This window comes from Papio anubis, chromosome 15 (genome assembly GCF_008728515.1).
Source record: "Papio anubis isolate 15944 chromosome 15, Panubis1.0, whole genome shotgun sequence".
Lineage (NCBI taxonomy): Eukaryota > Metazoa > Chordata > Mammalia > Primates > Cercopithecidae > Papio > Papio anubis.
In genome coordinates, this window is record NC_044990.1 from 19,393,507 (window position 1) to 19,413,655 (window position 20,149).

The 20,149-nt window shown below is 40.4% G+C and overlaps 1 long non-coding RNA gene across 5 annotated transcripts in view; it reads right to left on the reverse strand.

Annotated features, from left to right (window-relative positions):
- Positions 1-823: 823 nt before the first annotated feature.
- LOC101019497 overlaps positions 824-20,149 on the reverse strand; it is a 68,019-nt gene continuing 48,693 nt past the window's right edge. For 2 of the 5 annotated variants that reach the window (XR_001896779.3, XR_004178675.1), the window contains exons 5-7: positions 9,607-9,712; positions 3,627-3,715; positions 824-2,728 (exon numbers count right to left, since the gene is read on the reverse strand). This is a non-coding gene — a long non-coding RNA (uncharacterized LOC101019497). Of the gene's footprint in view, positions 2,729-3,626; positions 3,716-7,629; positions 7,722-9,606; positions 9,713-20,149 lie in introns of all 5 variants that reach the window. The other 3 variants (XR_002518322.2, XR_001896784.3, XR_004178674.1) reach the window with 2 other exon arrangements.

The window sequence follows — 20,149 nt, forward strand, 5'->3', positions numbered from 1 at the left end:
AGTGCAGTGCCGTGATCTCGGCTCACTGCAAGCTTCGCCTCCCGGGTTCAGGCCATTCTCCTGCCTCAGCCTCCTGAGTAGCTGGGACTACAGGTGCCCGCCACCACGCCCAGCTAATTTTGTTTTTGCATTTTTACTAGAGACGGGGTTTCACCATGTTAGCCAGGATGGTCTCGATCTCCTGACCTCGTGATCTGCCTGCCTTGGACTCCCAAAGTGCTGGGATTACAGGTGTGAGCCACCGCGCCTGGCCGCCTGGTCTCTGATTCTCTTAACATTGCTTTTTATGGAATTAATGACATTCAGGTTTAATAAAATATCTAAATTTCAAAAATCAGTCAGGCTAGGTATGAATGAAAACCCAGTAATAAAATACTATATCCCTTTAAATTTATGTGTGAGGTTGCAATTTTTTGAATTTTTACGATCAGACCTTGGAGATGACCTTGAGCAGTAGTATATAACTCCTACATGCTTAGCGTTCCAATAATAGAACACTAGGCATAAATTTGTTAACCCATTTATGCCTAATATTCTAAATGATAGAAGTTGGCATTTTTGGCTATAACAATCTCATAACAAAAACAGCTTTGCCAAGTAGTATGTAAATTTAAACGTTACAGAAATCTTTAGAAATTTATATAAAAGTGAGAATAAAAGTGATCTAACTTATTGCTGCTTCAAAATGAAAATGGTGTTTTAAAGGAAAAAAGCTATCCTTTAGCAAGAACCACTTTTGAGGAACAGCATCAAATGAAGCTCCACCCAGCTCTCCAGCATCAAACGAAGCTCCACCCAGCTCTCATTATTTGAGGGACTTTGCTCATGTTAGAAGAAAAAGTTTATTGTTTGTATACATTCAAGAAAAAAAATTGTAAAAAATTTCCATCAAATCCAAAGTTCACTCTATCAAAATCCATTAAACATATACACATTACAGGTGTGTAGACCACAGGTTTAATTTACCGCTGCCTTGCTGGACTTAAGGAGTTATTAGATCCAGTCCACATCTGAAGAAAAGATTAGCACTGGATGTAACAATAACTATCAATTCATGCCGCATATAATCATAGCCACTTCTTCAACTCTCACCTAAATCATTTAAAAAATATTTTCTCCTTTTGTATTGAAGAGTATGGTTGATTAGAAAAAAATCTCAATTTTTCACCACCACAGAACAAATGCTACTTATAGTGGATAACTTCTAGACTGAAAAATGAGTTTCCAAATATGGCAGAAGGTTTTTTTGGAACAATAATCTCCAAATCCAATTAATAATTTTTCAGAAAGTTTTCCCAATTCAGTTATTAGAAAGCCACATTTAAATGGGAGGTTATTACTTAATGATATTTTTTTAGCTGTAGTCCTTAATACTTATTGTGTCTTATAACTTCTCCTAGATATAAGTGTGTCAGTCAGCTTTTCAGCTAGCTGAAGCCTCCCTAGGTCCTGCCTTACTTTAGCACAAAATTTGGTGGTGGTGTGTCATTGGTAAATCAGCACCTACTAAGGACCTGACATATTGAAAGTACTGAGCAGACTCATATTGAACTTCTCTGGGAAGAATTTGCTATCACACTTAAGATCTGGTTATAATATTTTTGAACTCATAACACAGTCCTATGGCATGGACCTTGAGGATACTGCAACAGTGGGTCTCAAGAACAACTAACTGTATTTTTAAAATAACCAAATTAAGAGGAGTAAGGCAATGGTCAATGGTGGCTTGAGGAGTTTTTGCTTTCTATAAAGTTCTTGACAACCAGGAAAAGACTTGCCATTACACCTTATACATAGACATTGAAGATTAGGCTGTTTCTATAGGTTTACATTATATCCATATCTGTTATTTTGTATAAAAGATGTGTTAAACCAGAAGAAAAAAGGACAGTTGTCATAGTATTTAGGAAGATCCTAAAAAGAAAAAAAAAAAAATTTTTTTTTCAAAGTAAAACTGATACCAAGAACTAATCATTCCAAAGAAATTAAACTTCATTCCTTTATATATTTACCAAACAATTATAACCATTAAACACATAGCACTCTGCAGTCTATAACAATAAACTCAAAACACAAAGGAGGAGGCTTAAGAAAATGCTATTGCATTCTCTTGCTGTTTCTATCAAAATTTTCAATGCTAGATATTTAATTTAATATTAAATTAAAATGTAAATGCTGATATTTGAATCTAGTTTAGATAGTGCTAAACAGAATCTACTAAGGACCTATGCCTAAGGACCCAAGTATATTGTAGTGAATTCTTACAATTTTTTTGTTGCCTCAGCATCCCTTTTAAATATAAATTGGACTTTCTGATATCGGAAGCAGGGTTCAGTCACCCTCAGCAGTTTCCAGTTCACCTCCTCCCAGTTTCTCAATGTGACTGATCCTGTTAGCTACCTTATTCAACCTTCTCCTGGGGACTGCTTCATTATGGGACAGCTAGATATAACCTACTTGACTTACCCCACAGACCCCCATACTCCACATGAACCATGTGGATATAACAGTGACCACCTCTCAGTTACAACAGAGACTCATGGCTGCTTGCATTAAACCAAATTGGACCTCCCTGTAGGAAACCTGCTCAGATAGCACCTTACATCCTAATAAAGAATTCCACTCCCAGGCCCCTTCCTCTCTCTCGCTATTGATCCCCATTGAGCACAGGTCTCCTGGATGGCTCTCCCTTCCAGTTAGCCCTGCGAAGTGTGCTGCCCTCTTCTCTCTGGAATAAAAAAAACTGCTTCAGTTATTTGATGTGTTTTATTGTGCTGCCTTCTCTGTGTTTCACCCAACGGAGTCACCCAAACTTAATTCTCTTTCCAGTCAGTGCTCCGAGCTACTTGGGAGGCTGAAGTGGGAAGACTGCTTGAGTCCAGGAGGTTAAAGCTGCAGTTAGCTATGATCACGCCACTGCACTCCAGCCTGGGTGATAGAGTGAGACCCTGTCTCTTTTTTTTTTTTTTTTTTTTTTTTTTTTGAGACAGGGTCTCTTGTTGCCCAGGCTGGAGTGCAGTGGTGCAATCTCAGCTCACTGCAACCTCCGCCTCCCAGGTTCAAGCGAGTCTCCTGCCTCCGCCTCCCGAGTAGCTGAGATTACAGGCATGCGCCACCATGCCCAGCTGCTTTTGTATTTTTAGTAGAGACAGGGTTTCTCCATGTTGGTCAGGCTGGTCTTGAACCCCCGACCTCATGTGATCCGCCCGCCTCGGCCTCCCAAATTGCTGGGATTACAGGCATGATTACTTTTTTAATTTAAAAAAAGATGCAAAACAAAATGTAATCATTGCTATGCAGTAAAACATAACTTTGGTTTTTTTTTAGCATCTTGGCTTTTTGTGTGTGTATTTTGTATTTTTTGTATTTGATAATTAACATATGTAAATTTAGACATTTAGAAAATTTACAATTTAGAAAAAACAAATGAACAAAAATTATTCAAATTACATATGTTCTTTTAAAAAATTTTATTATAAATCTGATTTATTGTTTTTCTCCCCCTCCCTCTGTGGGATGACATCTATCATCTCCCTTTTTGGGAATTGTGGTAAAGCAAATCTTAAATAAAATCATTCAAAAGACCAGACAAGAACAATGGCAGAGGCTGTTTCTTGATTACTCACCAAAGAGAAAAATTGCACTTTCACATCATCATGCAGAGGCGGATAGTTGAATACATCAATTATTGCTCTATTTCAGTGTCATGAAATACCTGTGAATGAACACATGGAATTTAGAACTATAAACCTAACTAACGATAACAATGAAGTTTCTTTTCACTTATTATGACTTCCAATATTTATCAAGTACTTTTGGTCTCACAGCCCAATCACTACATGTATAAATAATTATTAATCTTTTCTAGTTGTAATACTGTTGTTTATGTGTGTGTGGGTGTGTTTGAGATAGAGTCTTACTGTCACCCAGGCTGAAGTGCAGGGGCATGATCTCAGCTCATTGCAACCTCTGCCTCCCAGGTTCGAGTGATTCCTGTGCCTCAGCCTCCTGAGTAGCTGGGACTATAGGCACATGCCACCACACCCAGCTAATTTTTGTATTTTTAGTAGACATGGGGTTTCACTATATTGGCCAGGCTGGTCTTGAACTCCTGGCCTCAAGTGATTTGCCCACCTGGGCCTCCCAAAGTGCTGGGATTACAGGCATGAGCCACTGCACTGGGCCTGTTGTTCACGTTTTTTAAATGCCAACATGTTTGAGGGTTATCATGAGGCACTTTTCTTTTTTTTTTTTTTTTTTTTTTGAGACAGAGTCTCGCTCTATCACCATGCTGAGTGCAATGGTGGGATCTCGGCTCACTGCAACCTCCACCTCCTGGGTTCAAGCCACTTTCCTGCCTCCACTTCGCGAGTAGCTGAGACTACAGGCATGCACCACCAGGCCGAACTAAGTTTTGTATTTTAAGTAGAGACCAGGTTTCACCATGTTGGCCAGGATGGTCTCGATCTCTTGACCTTGTGATCTGCCCATCTCGGCCTCCCAAAGTGCTGGGATTAGAGGCATGAGCCACCATGCTTGCCCATGAGGCACTGTTAAAAAGTGCCTCACTTTTAAAAAATATTGAATTTTCTATTAGACTTTAATCAATTAATTATTATAATTTAATGTGTGTCATTTGATGTTCATGCGTTAGGGCCTCTTTTGAGAATACATTAAGAAGCTCAACTTTAAAGCTAGCATTGACATTCAAAAAGCAATGTGTAACTCACCAAGGTTTTTTATTTTCTAAATTTAAAAAATAACAACAGGGGCCTGTAACACTTGGGCGGTGGGTCCACCCGCCCCTCCCGAGGGAGGGGGAGAGCGGGGTCCCTCTACTCATCATGTTTTATCAGAACTCTTGTGTTTGTCAATGGGATCTTTGGACTTGACCATTGCAGGTTGGTAGATGAAGTGACCAAAGATAGGTCAACTTTTGGAATGAATGACTTTGAAGCTATACTATTTCTTTGACTCACTCTCCTGTAAATAATGGCACCCACAATAAGAAAGGTCGAGGTCCTGTGAAAAACACAAAAGGAGGTACAGACTCCGTAGGTTTCTTCAGGGAGCTGTACACATAAGAAACAATAGTAGAATGGTATATAACTCAATCTGTATAATGAAGACTGGGTGTGCTGTTATGCACTATTGGGGGCTAGTTAACACGAGGTGCAGAATGCAAAAATTTCACTGAGGAGGTAAAAATTGAATTGGACATGAAACAGTTTAGATAGAGGAAGAAGGGCTCTGAAAATAGAATCTAGTCCATACAGAGGGAAAAAGACCAGCAATAATTCAAAATAGAAATTAGAAAAATAGGCTGGGCATGGTGGCTCACGTCTATAATCCCAACACTTTGGGAGGCCAAGACGGGCAGATCACCTGAGGTCGGCAGTTCGAGATCAGCCTGACCAACATGGAGAAACCCTGTCTCTACTAAAAATACAAAAATGAGCCAGACGTGGTGGCGCATGCCTGTAATCCCAGCTACTTGGGAGGCTGAGGCAGGAGAATCACTTGAACCCACGAGGTGGAGGTTGCAGTGAGCTGAGATTGCACCATTGTACTCCAGCCTGGGCAACAAGAGTGAAACTTCATCTCAAAAAAAGAAAAAGAAAAAAAGAAATCAGAAAAACAACAACAAAAAAGGTCAGGCAGTGTGGCTCATGCCAATAATCCTGGCACGTTGCAAGGCTGAGGTGGAAAGGCTGCTTGAGCCCAGGAGTTTGAGACCAGCCTGGGCAACATAGCAAGATCTGGGCTCTACAAAAAATAAAAGAATTGGGGGATTGCTTGAGTTTAGGAGGTCGAGGCTGCAGTGAGCCATGATCACACCACTGTGCTACAGCCTGGGTGACAGAATGAGACCCTGACTCAAGAAAAGAAAAAGAAAAGGAAGAAAGGAAGGAAAGAAAGAAATAACCAACTAACTAACTAAATAAATTAGAGTTGTGTTCCAAGAGCCAAAGAGGATGACCCAGTTTATTTGGAATGAAGTCTGTTGGTCAAACTACTGATGGAAAAAGCTCAGGTATTACATTAGGGCTATTACATCTTAAGAGCTCAAGAGTCAAAGAAATAAGAGTGAAGTTGTTGAAGAATATGGTGGGGCATTTCCTACGTGACAAAGATGCCTGATAATTATCACATATAACACTTATTTAGTGATTTATAGTTTACAAAGAAACTTCATATATATTATCTAATTTAATTCCCATAACACTTGAGATATGATATTTATTTTACAGATAAGGATGTTGGGCCAAAGGTGTGAACTGGCTCTGATCACGGGCACACAGTGTGTCTTCTGCTCTACCTACAACTTTTCACAATGAGAGAATATTCCAGGATGCATATTTGAGGATTCTATACATTGCATTATATAAGGAGAAAGAAAAGGTAAGGAGACCATTGTAGAAATCTAAGCATGAGCAAATGAGGTTCTGGACAGTTAGTGGCAGTGAGAACAGAAAGGAAGGAGAACACAGAAAAATTTCAAAGGCATAATCAGCAGGAATTGATAACTAACTGGATTTAGGGAGCCGAGGCAAAGAGAATCAAAGCACAAGGCCTGAGTCGGAGAATGCTGGTGCCATTTGCAGAAGCAGAGAAAGCTCATTGACAATTCAGACTGGCTAATGCATTTGAGTTGGAGTGGAAACTGTTCATGTTGTAGCTCCTGCATCTACAACTCAGTGGGTTCTCATAAACATCTGACCAGTAAATGAACAAATAATAGTTTAAGTAAGGGGAATGGGTCATTCTTCAACCAAGAATGAAGCATTTGCTAAGAACAGAAAGCCAAGGGTCAGGCCTGGGTGAATGCCCTCAGTTGAGAGAGGCCAAAAAAAGAGCAGGAGAGAGGGGGCGATGCAGAGAGGGAAGGAATAGGGTAACAGGAGAATCTGAGACAAAGGCCTGGGTAGGAAAAGTTTATGGTTATTAGACCCATGAAGGAAGCTTTCTTATTGTTTCAGAAAAGGTATATAGTTTTAGGCATTTCTTCATTGCAGCAAAACATTGACTACCAGATCCTTTTTGCTTTGGATAAAGAGACTCCTCCCCAGTTCATTCACTCTTGCATTATTTCTCATAGGGTCGTCCCACAGAACGTCTGACTTAGAATCACCTGGGACATTGCTAAGTCTGTAGATTCCTGGCCCCCATTCCAGATTTCCCGAATCACACTTTGGGGGTACAACCTAAGAATGTAAATCTTTACAAGCTCCTTGGTGGTTTTCATGCACACTAAAATTTTAGAATCAGTACTGTATAATTAAAGATAAAATGAACAACAAGAGAATATGGCTGTAAAGACCAGATATGTAAATTAAAATCCTTAACACATTCCTGGGAACATGCTCAGCATTTATGGAAAAGTGAAAGGCAAAGCAACACTGAACAGAAATAAATTCTGGAAAGGACCCTGAAAAAACTGTTTTGAACAAACAGGTTAATTTATCTCTGGTTTGCAACCAAACCCAGTGACACCAAGTTGGATGGTAACCAGAAAGCGTTATGGACTCTCTATGGTGAGTGATAGTTTAGGGAGGTGAATATTGCTGCTTTGACATTCAGCCTTAAAACAAACATCAGATTTTTTTCAATTCACATGCTTTCTCTTACCTAACAATTTCTTAAATAAGTACAGGAAAAGACAACCTTTTTCTCTATTACTATTTTGACTTTTAGATCATATCCATCATCTGCTCCAACACCTAAATGAAATTTAAAAGTTAGGTTGGTTAGCACGAAGATCAAAATGTCTCACCAATTAACATCATGGATGAAAAAGAGAAAAAGTTATCCAAGCTAACAATGTATCAGTAGTTACTATTTGGTCTTGCATGGATTTTGTCCTTGAAAGACAAGGCTTCAAGCCCAGTTCTGTCTCCTAAAGCAGATTTTATAAGTCTAGAGAGGAGAAAAAAAATTACATATAGTTCAGCTTTAAAGACTTAGAATCCCATCACTATATCTTTCCAGAAAAAATATCTAGGGAAGGTGGGCCGGGCACGGTGGCTCACACCACCATAATCCCAGTACTTTGGGAGGCCGAGGTGGATGGATTAGTTGAGGTCAGGAGTTCGAGACCAGCCTGGTCAACATGGTGAAACCCCATCTCTACTAAAAATAACAAAAATTAGCTGGGCATGGTGGCACGTGCCTGTAATCCCAGCTACTCAGGAGGCTGAGATAGGAGAATCACTTCAACCTAGGAGGTGGAGGTTGCAGTGAACCAAGACTGCACCACTGCACTCCAGCCTGGGTGACAGAGCAAGAGTCTGTCTCCAAAAAAAAAAAAAAAAAGGAAGGAAGGTGACTTGCAACCTTTCTTGCTAATATGTTGCTTTCTTCAGACTTCTAATCATGATTCTTAATAATAAATACTGTAGTCTAAACTACTTTGGCCCTACTTTTAGTTCCTATTGTAATCCCTATAAAAATATGTGATAGTTATATCCAAAAATTCCTGTGGTGTTCAGCATATATTTACAGAAAAAGGCTCTTTTGCCTTTCTTTTCAATTCAAATGACTCACTTCCTTTAGCATTTCCTCAAAGACTTGGTTTCTCAGCCAATTAACTCTTTATTGCTTTACTCTCAATTCTACATTTTTAATTTAAATATGCACAAAATTAAAGGTAGAGAATTAAAACAAATATTTTAATAAACTAGTGTATTAATTATTCTTGATTGCTCATTGTATGCTGTTTGTTTTCTTTTCATTTAATTTTGTTTTCACTAACACTATGCTATTAATTTGTCATTAGAAATCACAGTTTCTTGCCTCAGTTCCCTCTTTCCCATTCCAGGTGCAGAACTTCTTTCTATTGATGTCTACCAGAAATCAGTGAAATGTAGAACTAAATTCAGAAAGCTAAAAATACTAGGCTGTCTGTGTGGAAACCAGCATCCTGGCACCATGGCACCTATAACACCCAGCACTGGCACCACCTCAGGTCCACTAGCTGGCTGCTAGAAGAGGTTTGTTTTAGGGGTTCAGAAGCATCGCCTTCTCCCTGCTACCTCTCTGGCAGCGGGAGTGGTGAGACCCCCATCCCTTCCACACAGACACATCCTGCTTTTCCACCTCCCCTGAGTGTAAGCTGGGAGTGAGAGGGTTACAGATGGACGAGACAGGGGAAAGGGAGAGCCCAGGGTGATAAGAAAAAAATATGCCTCTGAAAGAAGGTGAGAAAATGATATGGTATGGAGACACCTGCACCAAGACAAGCTCTGAACTAGAGGTGGTTATGAGAAATAACTAGTCTTGAGGGCACATGGGTCCTCCTCCTCCCTCATCAGAGGCTCACTCTGCCCTGAAAAGTCCACCCTGGGTTGAGACCAGAGGAGCAACAAGAACAGGAGAGATGGGAAGGGGATGAAGTCCCCCAAAAGAAAAAGTGAAGAACATCTAAGGGCTGGCAATCAATGGACAATTGCAGGAGGAGGGGCATACATAAGGAGTTCATGTGTGAGGATATGTAAAAAGACAGATATGAGTTAGGATCATCTGTATATGTAACTATGAGCAAAAGCCTCCCAGAGCGGGAACATTGGCCCTCCTGCCCAATTCTCCAATTATACATAAAGCACTTACCATGAATTGAATAAATAATGAATGCTTTTATAAAAAGTATCCTTCTTGGAGGGAGATTCCAGTTGTAGATATGTTTCACTTGTGCAAAATATCCAACATATCTATTCTGAAAAGCAACAGAAGCCTCACTTGAAGTGGAGATGAAAAGTCTAAAGTCAGCATTCCTATATATATATATATATAAATATATATATATATATTTTTGTTTTGCATAAAGCTTTTTAAGGGAAGTAAGTAATTAAGGAAACATTTAATGGATGACATTATATAACTAGACATTTTGAGGGATGCTGCCTCACAACTATATACCTTGGGGGTAAAATACTGAATTAAGTTCTATGGGGAATTAAGAAGGATGGAGCCAGGTCTTGTTTATAGGCTGCTTACAGTTAAGAGGGCAACTAATCAGAACCAACAACAAAACAGTTACAGCATTATCAGTGTACAGATAGAAGCTTGGTTGTGACTGAGTTAGAGGAAGGTTTGTGGTTTGGTGAAGAGCAGCTTGCTGGGCATGAGAGAATGGTATATGTGAAAACTCAAGAGGAATACCTCCATATCTCAGTAGCAAATTTCATGTCATTCTCTTGTTCCTGACAGCTACAACTTCTTCACTTTCCATTTCCCCAATTCTGTTTTCACAAGTAAGCCCTGGAATTCTCTTAGCTTGGTCCTTTCCCTGGGGCAGGCCATTCACAACTGCTCTCCTTGAATCTTTCTTCAAGGTGTTGAAGAGCTCTGGTACTGAATCAACTGGTTCAGAATTCAAAAGTTGGCTGGGTGCTGTGGCTCACACCTGTAATTCCAATACTTTGGGAGGCTGACATGGGTAGATCACTTGAGGACAGGAGTTTGAGACCAGCCTGGCCAACAGGGTGAGACCCTATCTATACTAAAAATACAAAAATTAGCTGTGCGTGGTGATGGGCACCCGTAATCCCAACCACTTGGGAGGCTGAGGCAGGAGAATCGCTTAAACCCAAGAGGTCGAGATTGCAGTGAGCTGAGATTGCACCACTGCACACCAGTCTGGGCGACAGAGCAAGACTCTGTCTCAAAAAAAAAAAAAAAAGAATAAGTTCACAGACTATTCCTTACCCATTGGGAAATGCTCATTAAAGTAACTAACTGACATACTTTCCTTTAGAAAGGGCCAGTCATGAGGAAGGCTCATGAAAGTTCTTAAGAGTAGATGTAAGGCTGGGCACGGTGGCTCACGCCTGTAATCCCAGCACTTTGGGAGGCTGAGGCGGGCGGATAACAAGGTCAGGAGATCGAGACCACGGTGAAACCCCGTCTCTACTAAAAATACAAAAAATTAGCCGGGCACAGTGGTGGAGGCCTGTAGTCCCAGCTACTCAGGAGGCTGAGGCAAGAGAATGGCGTGAACCCGGGAGGCGGAGCTTACAGTGAGCCGAGATCGCGCCACTGCACTCCAGCCTGGGGGACAGAGCGAGACTCCATGTCAAAAAAAAAAAAGAGTAGATATAGTCAGTAGAATAGCCCCCAATGCAGGATCAGAATTTGATGGTGTCTGAGAATCACCAGCAGACACAGAGGGTACTCTGTCCTGAGGTCTTGCCAACACAGCTCTCAAACATGCAGCTGAGTCCCTGTGTTGCTTTCTCAGTGATTCAGAAGAGACTCAGTTGCAGCCTTTGGTGTGCTAGTTCTGGACTCAAGTTTGGGAAACTATGCATGACTGCAGAAGAAATGGGGATGGGGAGATGTGTGGGGAGAGGTGTTGAAGGAGCTCCATCTAGCATCCCCTTAGCTCCTGCCACCAGATTCTCCACCTTCCCCTAAAGGCTGTAGCCTACCAGGGCCCTCAAGCTGCTTGTGCTCCCATGCTTCCTTCTCCTAAACTTAAAACAACATGGACGTGTAGTAGAAATTAATACAATCAACACACAGGAGCCACTCACTAACAAACAAAGAAGATATTATGAGAAAAAGGTGGAAAGACGGGTAAGCCATGGACTTTGCCTTTAAAGGCGATACAGAAGTCACCACTTCAAATACCTAGAGAATAATGAAAAGTAATGTAGTCCCTAAGAGAAACACAAAGGGCTTAAAGAATTGAAAAAGCAAGACTACTTCAGGCTGAGAAGGGAAAGAGACTCCAGGAAAAGGGGCATGAGCAATGGCACAAGGGAATCACGTGTCCACAGGCTGGGAAACAGCACACAGCCTAAATGTGTTCAAGTGTGGGATGTGTGCATGCACACAGTGGAAGAAAAGGTTGGAAAAGTCAAACTGCGGCTTCTGAGTGCCAGGTTGAAACATTTAGCTTATTGCCATTGGCAGTGGGGACATAGTATGGATTCTGAGCATGGAAGTGGCATGATTAGGGCTGCACTTCAGTAAATTCACCTATTACTTTTAGCTTAGGGTCTATGACTGTCTTTGTTTTGCTTTGTGTTTGGCTGGGGCGTGGGAGAAAAGTATCAGTGGATAAGGTTGAGTTCTTTTGACCCAAACTAAGGGTTTAGGGCCAGTAGTTACAGTGTTCTTCTGACGGGGCCAAGAGTACTTACTCAGCTCCCACCACTGAAAGAAAAACTCATTTACAGCCACATCCAAATCTATTTAAGAATTCCCAACCCACTCTCACTTCGGTTTTAGGGGCAATACAGAAAAGGCACTATAAATGAGAAGCAGTGCACAGCAATGGCTTCAGGGTCTGACATCTAGATTTCAGTCCTTGGTTCAAAAGTTACTTTCTCTGAACCTCAGTTTTCTAATTTATAAGATGAGAATCATAGTAGTGGCTACTCATAGAGTTACTGAGAATACTAAACAAGCTGGTGAATATGTAACTCTTAGAATAGCTCAGCAAAGTCTAGAATGTTGTAAATGCTATAGGATAAACATCCTGGTTTCTTCAATAAACAAATTACAAGTAATAAAAAATGGTGAGAAATCCATGAACTTAGATTCTTAAAAGAGACTTAGGAGACAGAGCAACCAAATGAAATGTGTGGACCTTGTTTGAATTCTGGTTGAAACAAACTAAATTTTTAAAGATTTTAAGACAATTTTGGAAACAAACATGGACTACAAATTTGATATTAAGGATTTTTAAGGTGTAATATTTTTATATATGATAAAGAGTATTCAGGGGTTTTTGTTGTTGTTGTTAAGAGTCCTTAAATGTCATACTGAAATACCTGTGGGATAAAATGATCTGAGGACTGAAATTTCCTTTAAAACAACCCAGGTTTAGGGAAAGCAAGAGTAGAGAGTGGGGTTAGGGGTGTGAGTAGAGTGGGAAAAGAAAGGATGAAATGTGGCTGGTTGCAGGCTGAAATGACTTGCAGCAATGTGATGACTATATGGGGATATACTGTATGCTTCTCTGGACTTTTGTATATGATTAAACTTTTCCATAACAAATGTTTTTCTTTTTTCTTTTTTTTTAAAGGAGTTTCACTCTGTCACCCGGGTTGGAGTGCAGTGGCGCTATCTCAGCTCACTGCAACCTCTGCCTCCTGGGTTCAAGGGATTCTCCTGCCTCAGCCTCCTGAGTAGCTGGGATTACAGGCACCCGCCACTACGCCCAGCTAATTTTTGTATTTTCAGTAGAGACAGGGTTTCACCATGTTGGCCAGGATGGTCTCAAACTCCTGACCTCGTGATTCGCCCCACCTCGGCCTCCCAAACTGTTGGGATTACAGGCATGAGCCACTGTGCCCAGCCAACAAATGTTTTCAAAAAATAGAGTAACAGTGTATATTTCACATAGGTGTTATGGGTATTAAATGAGATATGTAAAGGTGCAATATTGTCTGATATATAAAGAGTTTTTGTAAAGTTTATTTCCCCTTTACTTTCTCTTTTAACATACACCTCCCCTACAACACACAGAAAAGACACACACACACACACACACACACACACACACACACACACACACACACAGAGGAGTCACCCAAAACAGTCTTTGTGATGTTCTGCAGGGTTGAACTGCCCAAGTAAGGGTTTGTGAAAGACTTGGATCTTTTTTATATTGAAATCAAAGGCTGGTGATTTTAGATAAACTTCAGGGTCCTGGAGCCTTAGGTATTGGACCTTCCTACTTTGGGAAAATAATCACCTCCTGAGCTCTGTAAACAATAACCAGTATAGCATAGAATTCAGGATGCTCTGAGGAGAAGCCAGAGCCCCCAGCCTGGGAAGCATGGCCCTCAGCCTCAGGGAGGGACAGAGGCCTGTCACAAGGTGCCCAAATGCTGCTGCCTGATCACCAAAGGAGAAGAGTCTAAAATGAAATCAAATAACAGGTGGCAATCTTAACCCACTGCCCTAAAAACACTCCCCTTTTAAAAAGGAAAACTTACCTGAGAAGGAGTTTCTACTCCCTGAAATTCAGTGCTGTTGGTTTTATCTGTTTGCCTTTCTCTAAAATAACACAGGCTTTCCTACAAAAAAGGGTCTAATCCAACCATGGTTCATCTACACTCTTTCCTTTCATATATTAGGTACCCTTAGTGTTTCTATGGCCACCTTCTTTCCTAAAGTCAGTGATTTTTTTTTTTTTTTGGTAGATTCTTGCTCTGTCACCCAGGCTGGAATGCGGTGGTAGGATCTTAGCTCACTACAACCTCTGCCTCCCAGGTTCAAGTGATTTTACTGCCTCAGTCTCCTGAGTAGCTGGGACTACCACCATGCCCAGTTAATTTTTTGTATTTTTAATAGAGATAGAGATTTTGCCGTGTTGGCCAGGCTGCTCTCGATCTTCTGACCTCAAGAGATCCGCCTGCCTCAGCCTCCCAAAGTGCTGTGATTACAGGCATGAGCCACCGTTCCCAGCTGCAGTGATCTTTGGGCAGAGGCTACCCAAAATAACAAATTTAACAAAGCCACATCAAGGACTTATCTCATTCAAGGATTCATAAATTCATAAAATTTTAGAGCTGGAAAGACCTTAGAAATCACTTGGTCCAACCCTTCTTTCCATATTACAAATGAGAACACTGAGACCAAAAGAAAACCAAGCAATCTGCCATGGAGATGCTGCAGCCAGTTAGAGGCAGGTCCCTGGTTCTCACTCTAGGGCTCTGGATCAATGGCTGTCAATGACTTTCAAAACCTTTATTTTTTAAGCTGCAATCCACATTAATAAACCTAGGAGACACACACACACACACACACACACACACACACACACACACACACACCCCTAATACTTAAACCTTTTGATATTTTCCATTCTGCTCTATTTACTTTTATTTTTAAAAGATGCTAGTCACAACCCAGTCACTTTATTTTACAACTCACTGATAAGTCATGATCCATAGCTTAAAAAACACCATCCTAGAACATCCATTTTCTAAATCTGTGTGTCTCAAATTAGAAAAATCAAAGATGGTGGAATTAGAGTGCTGGGCATTGTGCATAACCACCACTTCTTCCCTAGACTGTAGGCCAAACAACTCGAGCGGAGCTGCTGGAATGGTAGCATCTCAGCAAGAAAATGACAGAAAGAAAAATGACCGAGAACTCTACTTTAAGTAGAAACAGCCCACCTTGTCTTATCTGAAATTTCTAGAGGTCAGACTCCACATGTATTGACTAAGCAAAGATATTTACATTCAGGGGATGCTTTGAGTTGCAAAATGTTGCTTTTATCTATCTAAGAGTTGTGAGGATGGCCAAGGCTCTTTGGAGAATTTATCTAATTAAGCCTGATAATATTCTCACCAGGAAGGAAGAAGTCATGGTGAGAGACACGACTAGCTGGATTTCCTAAGTTGACTAAGAATTCCTAAGCGTAGCTGGGGAAGGTGACAGCGCCCACCTTTAAACATGGGGCTGGTAACTCAGCTCACATCCAACCCATCAGGTAGTAAAGGGAGCTCACTAAAATACCAATTAGACTAAAAGCAGGAGATAAAGAAATAGTCAATCATCTATCCCCTGAGAGCACAGCGGGAGGGACAATGATCGGGCTATAAACCAGGCATTCGAGCCAGCAGTGGCAACCCCCTTTGGGTCCCCTCCTATTGTATGGGAGCTCTGTTTTCACTCTATTAAATCTTGCAACTGCACACTCTTCTGGTTCGTGTTTGTTCCGGCTTGAGCTGAGCTTTCACTCACCATCTACCACTGCTGATTGCCCTCGTCCCAGACCCATTGCTGACTCCCACCTCTCTGGATCTGGCAGGGTGTCCTCTGCACTTCTGATCCATCCAGGTGCCCATTGCTGCTCCTGATTGGGCTAGAGGCTCGCCATTGTTCCTGCGCGGCTAAGTGCCCGGGTTCGTCCTAATCGAGTAGAACACTAGTCACTGGGTTCCATGGTTCTCTGTGACCCATGGCTTCTATAGCTATAACACTCACTGCATAGCCCAAGGTTCCATTACTTGGAATCCCTGAGGCCAAGAACCCCAGGTCAGAGAACAAAAGGCTTGCTGCCATCTTGGGAGTGGCCCGCCACCATCTTGGGAGTGGCCATCTTGAGAGTGGGCTGCCACCATCTTGGGAGCTCTAAGAACAAAGACCCACTGGTAACAATGGTACTAGCAGGAGTAAGAGCAGGGCCAGGTGAGGTGAGGGAAGCACTATGATTACTGAATGTTTTTGTATCTGTGTAACATGGCTTTACTCCCCTCACCTTAATCCGGCCCCATCAGGTCTTGTCTTTATTTAAAATGTTGATATTATATACATCACAGATTTTAGCATTAATTTTTATTGTTAAAATATTGCATTAAAAATTATTTATTTTAATGCAATTTTTAGCATTCCCTTAAATTTTGCACTTCATTGACCTTACTCTAGTCTTGGCCCAAAGAGATTCTTAAGTCAGCTACTAACTACTGCATGTTAAATAAGAAAATATCAAAAACAGGCTTTCTAAAAACTGCTTCTCCAATTAGTTTCACTAAGCACCATGACTAAATCATCTTAACATCCTACCAGTGATGTTTCAGAACTGGCAAACTCAGTCATCATAAGACAAAGTTTGTAGTAACATCCTTCATACCTTTGCAGTTAAAAATAGTTCAGAGGCAATAAGGAAGGCACAAACCACAGTTCCAGTTCTTCCTAGAAAAGAAATTAGTTCAAGGAACATACGTGGTATAAAAACACACTCAAAAATATTCAAGGAGTTCATTTTAAATTGATTTTCCTTCTTTTTTTGAGACAGAGTCTTGCTGTGTCACCCAGGCCAAAGTGCAGTGGTACAATCTCGGTTCACTGCAACCTCCACCTCACAGGTTAAAAATACGCAAATTACATTTACAGTAAAAATATTTCTCACCACCTCTCTACAAAAGGACACGATGAAGTTTTTACTAAATCTATAAGAAAGCAATAATTCATGTGTTTATAAGTTTTTTTGGATAATAGTAAAAAAGAAAAATTCCTTTAGTCAACTTGTTTAGTACACTAATATAACTGATTCCAAACTTGCACAAATATAGAAGAAGAAAAGATAACTTTATACCAGTCTATACACATGAATGTAGATTTAAAAATATACATATTTTCAAAATGAATTCAGCAATGTAGAAACACCATGTATCAACACCAAGTGCCATTTCTCTTAAAAATGCAACGATTTTTTTTCCAAGATGGCAGATTACAGGCTTTTAGCATGCCTCAGTCATTTGGAAATAGCAAGTTAGTACATAAAGATAAACTCTGTGAACTTTAATTTAAGAAAGAAAATGGCAATTCCCTGGAATTATGAAGGACACCCCAGATCCTGGGGAGGACAATGCAGCCCAAACAGCCCTCATTAGAGCATTCGACTGATAAAAGAGAGTGAAGCCTCAGTATGTGAGAGAGGCAGACAACATCCTTCTGTCTTACCTTTCCACTGGGGATTCAAGCAACTCGGGGATTCAAGCAACCTGGGGCTTCTCCCAAGCCCTGGAACTAATTTGAGGAGAGAGTTGGAGACTTTGTGAGGGAAAGACACACGGAAAAGCTGCAGGCATTTTCCCAAATCTGAACTGAGAGAAGGACAACATTGGGGGACTTTCCCCATCTGGCTCCACCCATGTTGTACCCCCAACGCCCCTACCCCTAAGGCTGAGGAGGGAGCTCAGATTAATGTATACTCTGGGAATCAAACCATTGCCTGAGGCAACAGAAAGCTCCACTCCATAAACAAGGATCAAGCATATAGCCAGCAGTACTGGCCACAGCCAGCTCTTACCCATGGTGCCATCTACTGGCTTGTAGGTCAAACCACACACCCAATATAAAACTTCGTGCATAGGGCTACAGAAGCAAAGCCAAAACATGCCATCTAGCATGCTCTATAGTCACACCCCCTAGGGAGGAGGGAAAGGGAAAGAAGAAGAAAGAAGGAGAAGAAGGAGCAGGAGGAGGAGGAAGAGGAAGAGGAGGAGGAGGAGGAAGAGGAGGAGGAGGAAGAAGAGGAGGAGGAAGAAGAAGAAGAAGAAGAAGAAGAAGAAGAAGAAGAAGAAGAAGAAGAAGAAGAAGAAATATAATAATAATATCATCATAGGAAAGGAAAGAAAAAAATTATACTCAAAGAAAAATAATTACAAAAACTAGAAGTGCTAGCATCTCCAGATGAGAAGGACGAGTGCAAGAATTCTGGCACCATGAGAAATCTGAATGTAGTGACACCACCAAAGGATCACACTAGCTCTCTGGCAATGCTTTCTACCAAAATGAAAACTCAGAAATGACAAAGAATTCAAAGCATGGGTTGCAAGAAAGCGCAATGAGATTCAAGGTTTAAATCAACAAAAAGAAACTTCTAAATCAACCCAGGAAATGAAGGAAGAGATAAACATCTTAATAAGAAATTAATCAGAACTTCTGGAATTAAAAAAACTCACTTAAGGAATTTCAAAATACAATTGAAAGCTTTTATCAATAGACTGGACCAAGTAGAAAACATAATTTCAGAGCTTGAAAACTGATCTATTGAACTAATGCAGTCAGACAAAAATAAAGAAAAAGATTTTTTAAAAGTGAAGAAAGGCTTTCAGAGATATGACATTATGTAAAGTGATCAAACCTACAAATTACTGGCATTCCGTAGAGAAAAGGAGAAAAAGAAAACAACCTGGAAAACATATTTGATGGAATAATTCAAGAAAATTTATTGACTCTTGCTAGAAAGGTAGACATCTAGGCACAATAAAGCCAGAGAGCACCTGCAAGATACTATAAAAAAATGAACATTACCAAGGCATATACCAGACTGTCCAAGGTCACCATTAAAGAAAAAATCCTAAAAGGCACTAGAGAAAAAGGCCACTTCACATACAAAGGGAGCCCCATCAGGATAAGAGCAGACTTCTCAGCAGAAACCTTACAAGCCAGGAGAGATTGGGGGGTCTATTTTCAGAATTCTTAAAGAAAATAAATTATAATCAAAAGATTCATATCCTTCCAAACTAGCTTCAGGAGTGAAGGAGAAAAAAAAACAAAAACAGTTTTCCAGAGAAGCAAGTGCCAAGAGAATTCATTACCACTAGACCACTCTTACAAGAGATGCCTAAGGGAGTTCTAAACATGGAAATGAAGGAATGATACCTGCTATATAACATACTTAAGTACATAGCACACAGACCCTATAAAACAACCACACAATAGAAAGTACAAAATACCAGCTAACAATTTCACGATAGGGTGAAAAGCTCACAGGTCAATATTAGCCTTGAATGGCAAATGGTTTAAAGACACCACTTAAAAGTCACAGAGTGGCAAGTTGGATTACAAAAACAAAAAAAAATAAAAAACAAAACCCATCTGTCTGCTGTCTTCAAGAGACCCATTTCACATGTAACAACACCATTACATTCAAAGTAAAGGGTTGAAGAAAGATCTATCACACAAACAAAACACAAAAAAGAGCAGGGGTCACTATTCCTAAAACCGATAAAACAGGCTTTAAGCCAACAATAGTAAAAAAGGACAAAAAAGGGCATTACATAATGATAAGGAATTCAATTCAACAAGAAGCCTTAACTCTCCTAAATATATATGCACCCAACATTGGCTCACCCAGGTTAATAAAACAGACACTTCTAGACCTGTGAAAACACTTAGCCACACAACAATAGTTAGGAAACTTCAACACCTACTGATAACATTACACAGATCATTAAGGCAGAAAACTAAAAAAGAAATTAACTTTGGACTTAAATTCAATACTTGACCAATTGTACCTAATAGAAACCTAAAGAACACTCCACCCATCAACCACAGAATATACATTCTTCTCATTTGCATACCAAACGTATTTCAAGATCAACCACATGTTCCACCATGAAGCAGGACTCAATAAATTTAAAAAAAAATTGAAATCATACCGATCATTCTTTTGGACCACAGTTGAATAAAAATAGAAACCAATACCAAGAAGATCTCTAAAAACAACACAATTACATGGAAATTAAACAACTTGCTCCTGAATGACTTTTGGGTAAACAATAAAATTAAGGCAGAAATAAAAAAATTCTTTGAGGAAGTTGGTTCTAAGATGGCCAAATAGGAACAGCTCCACTCTGCAGCTCCCAGCGTGACTGATACAGCAGACAGGTGAATT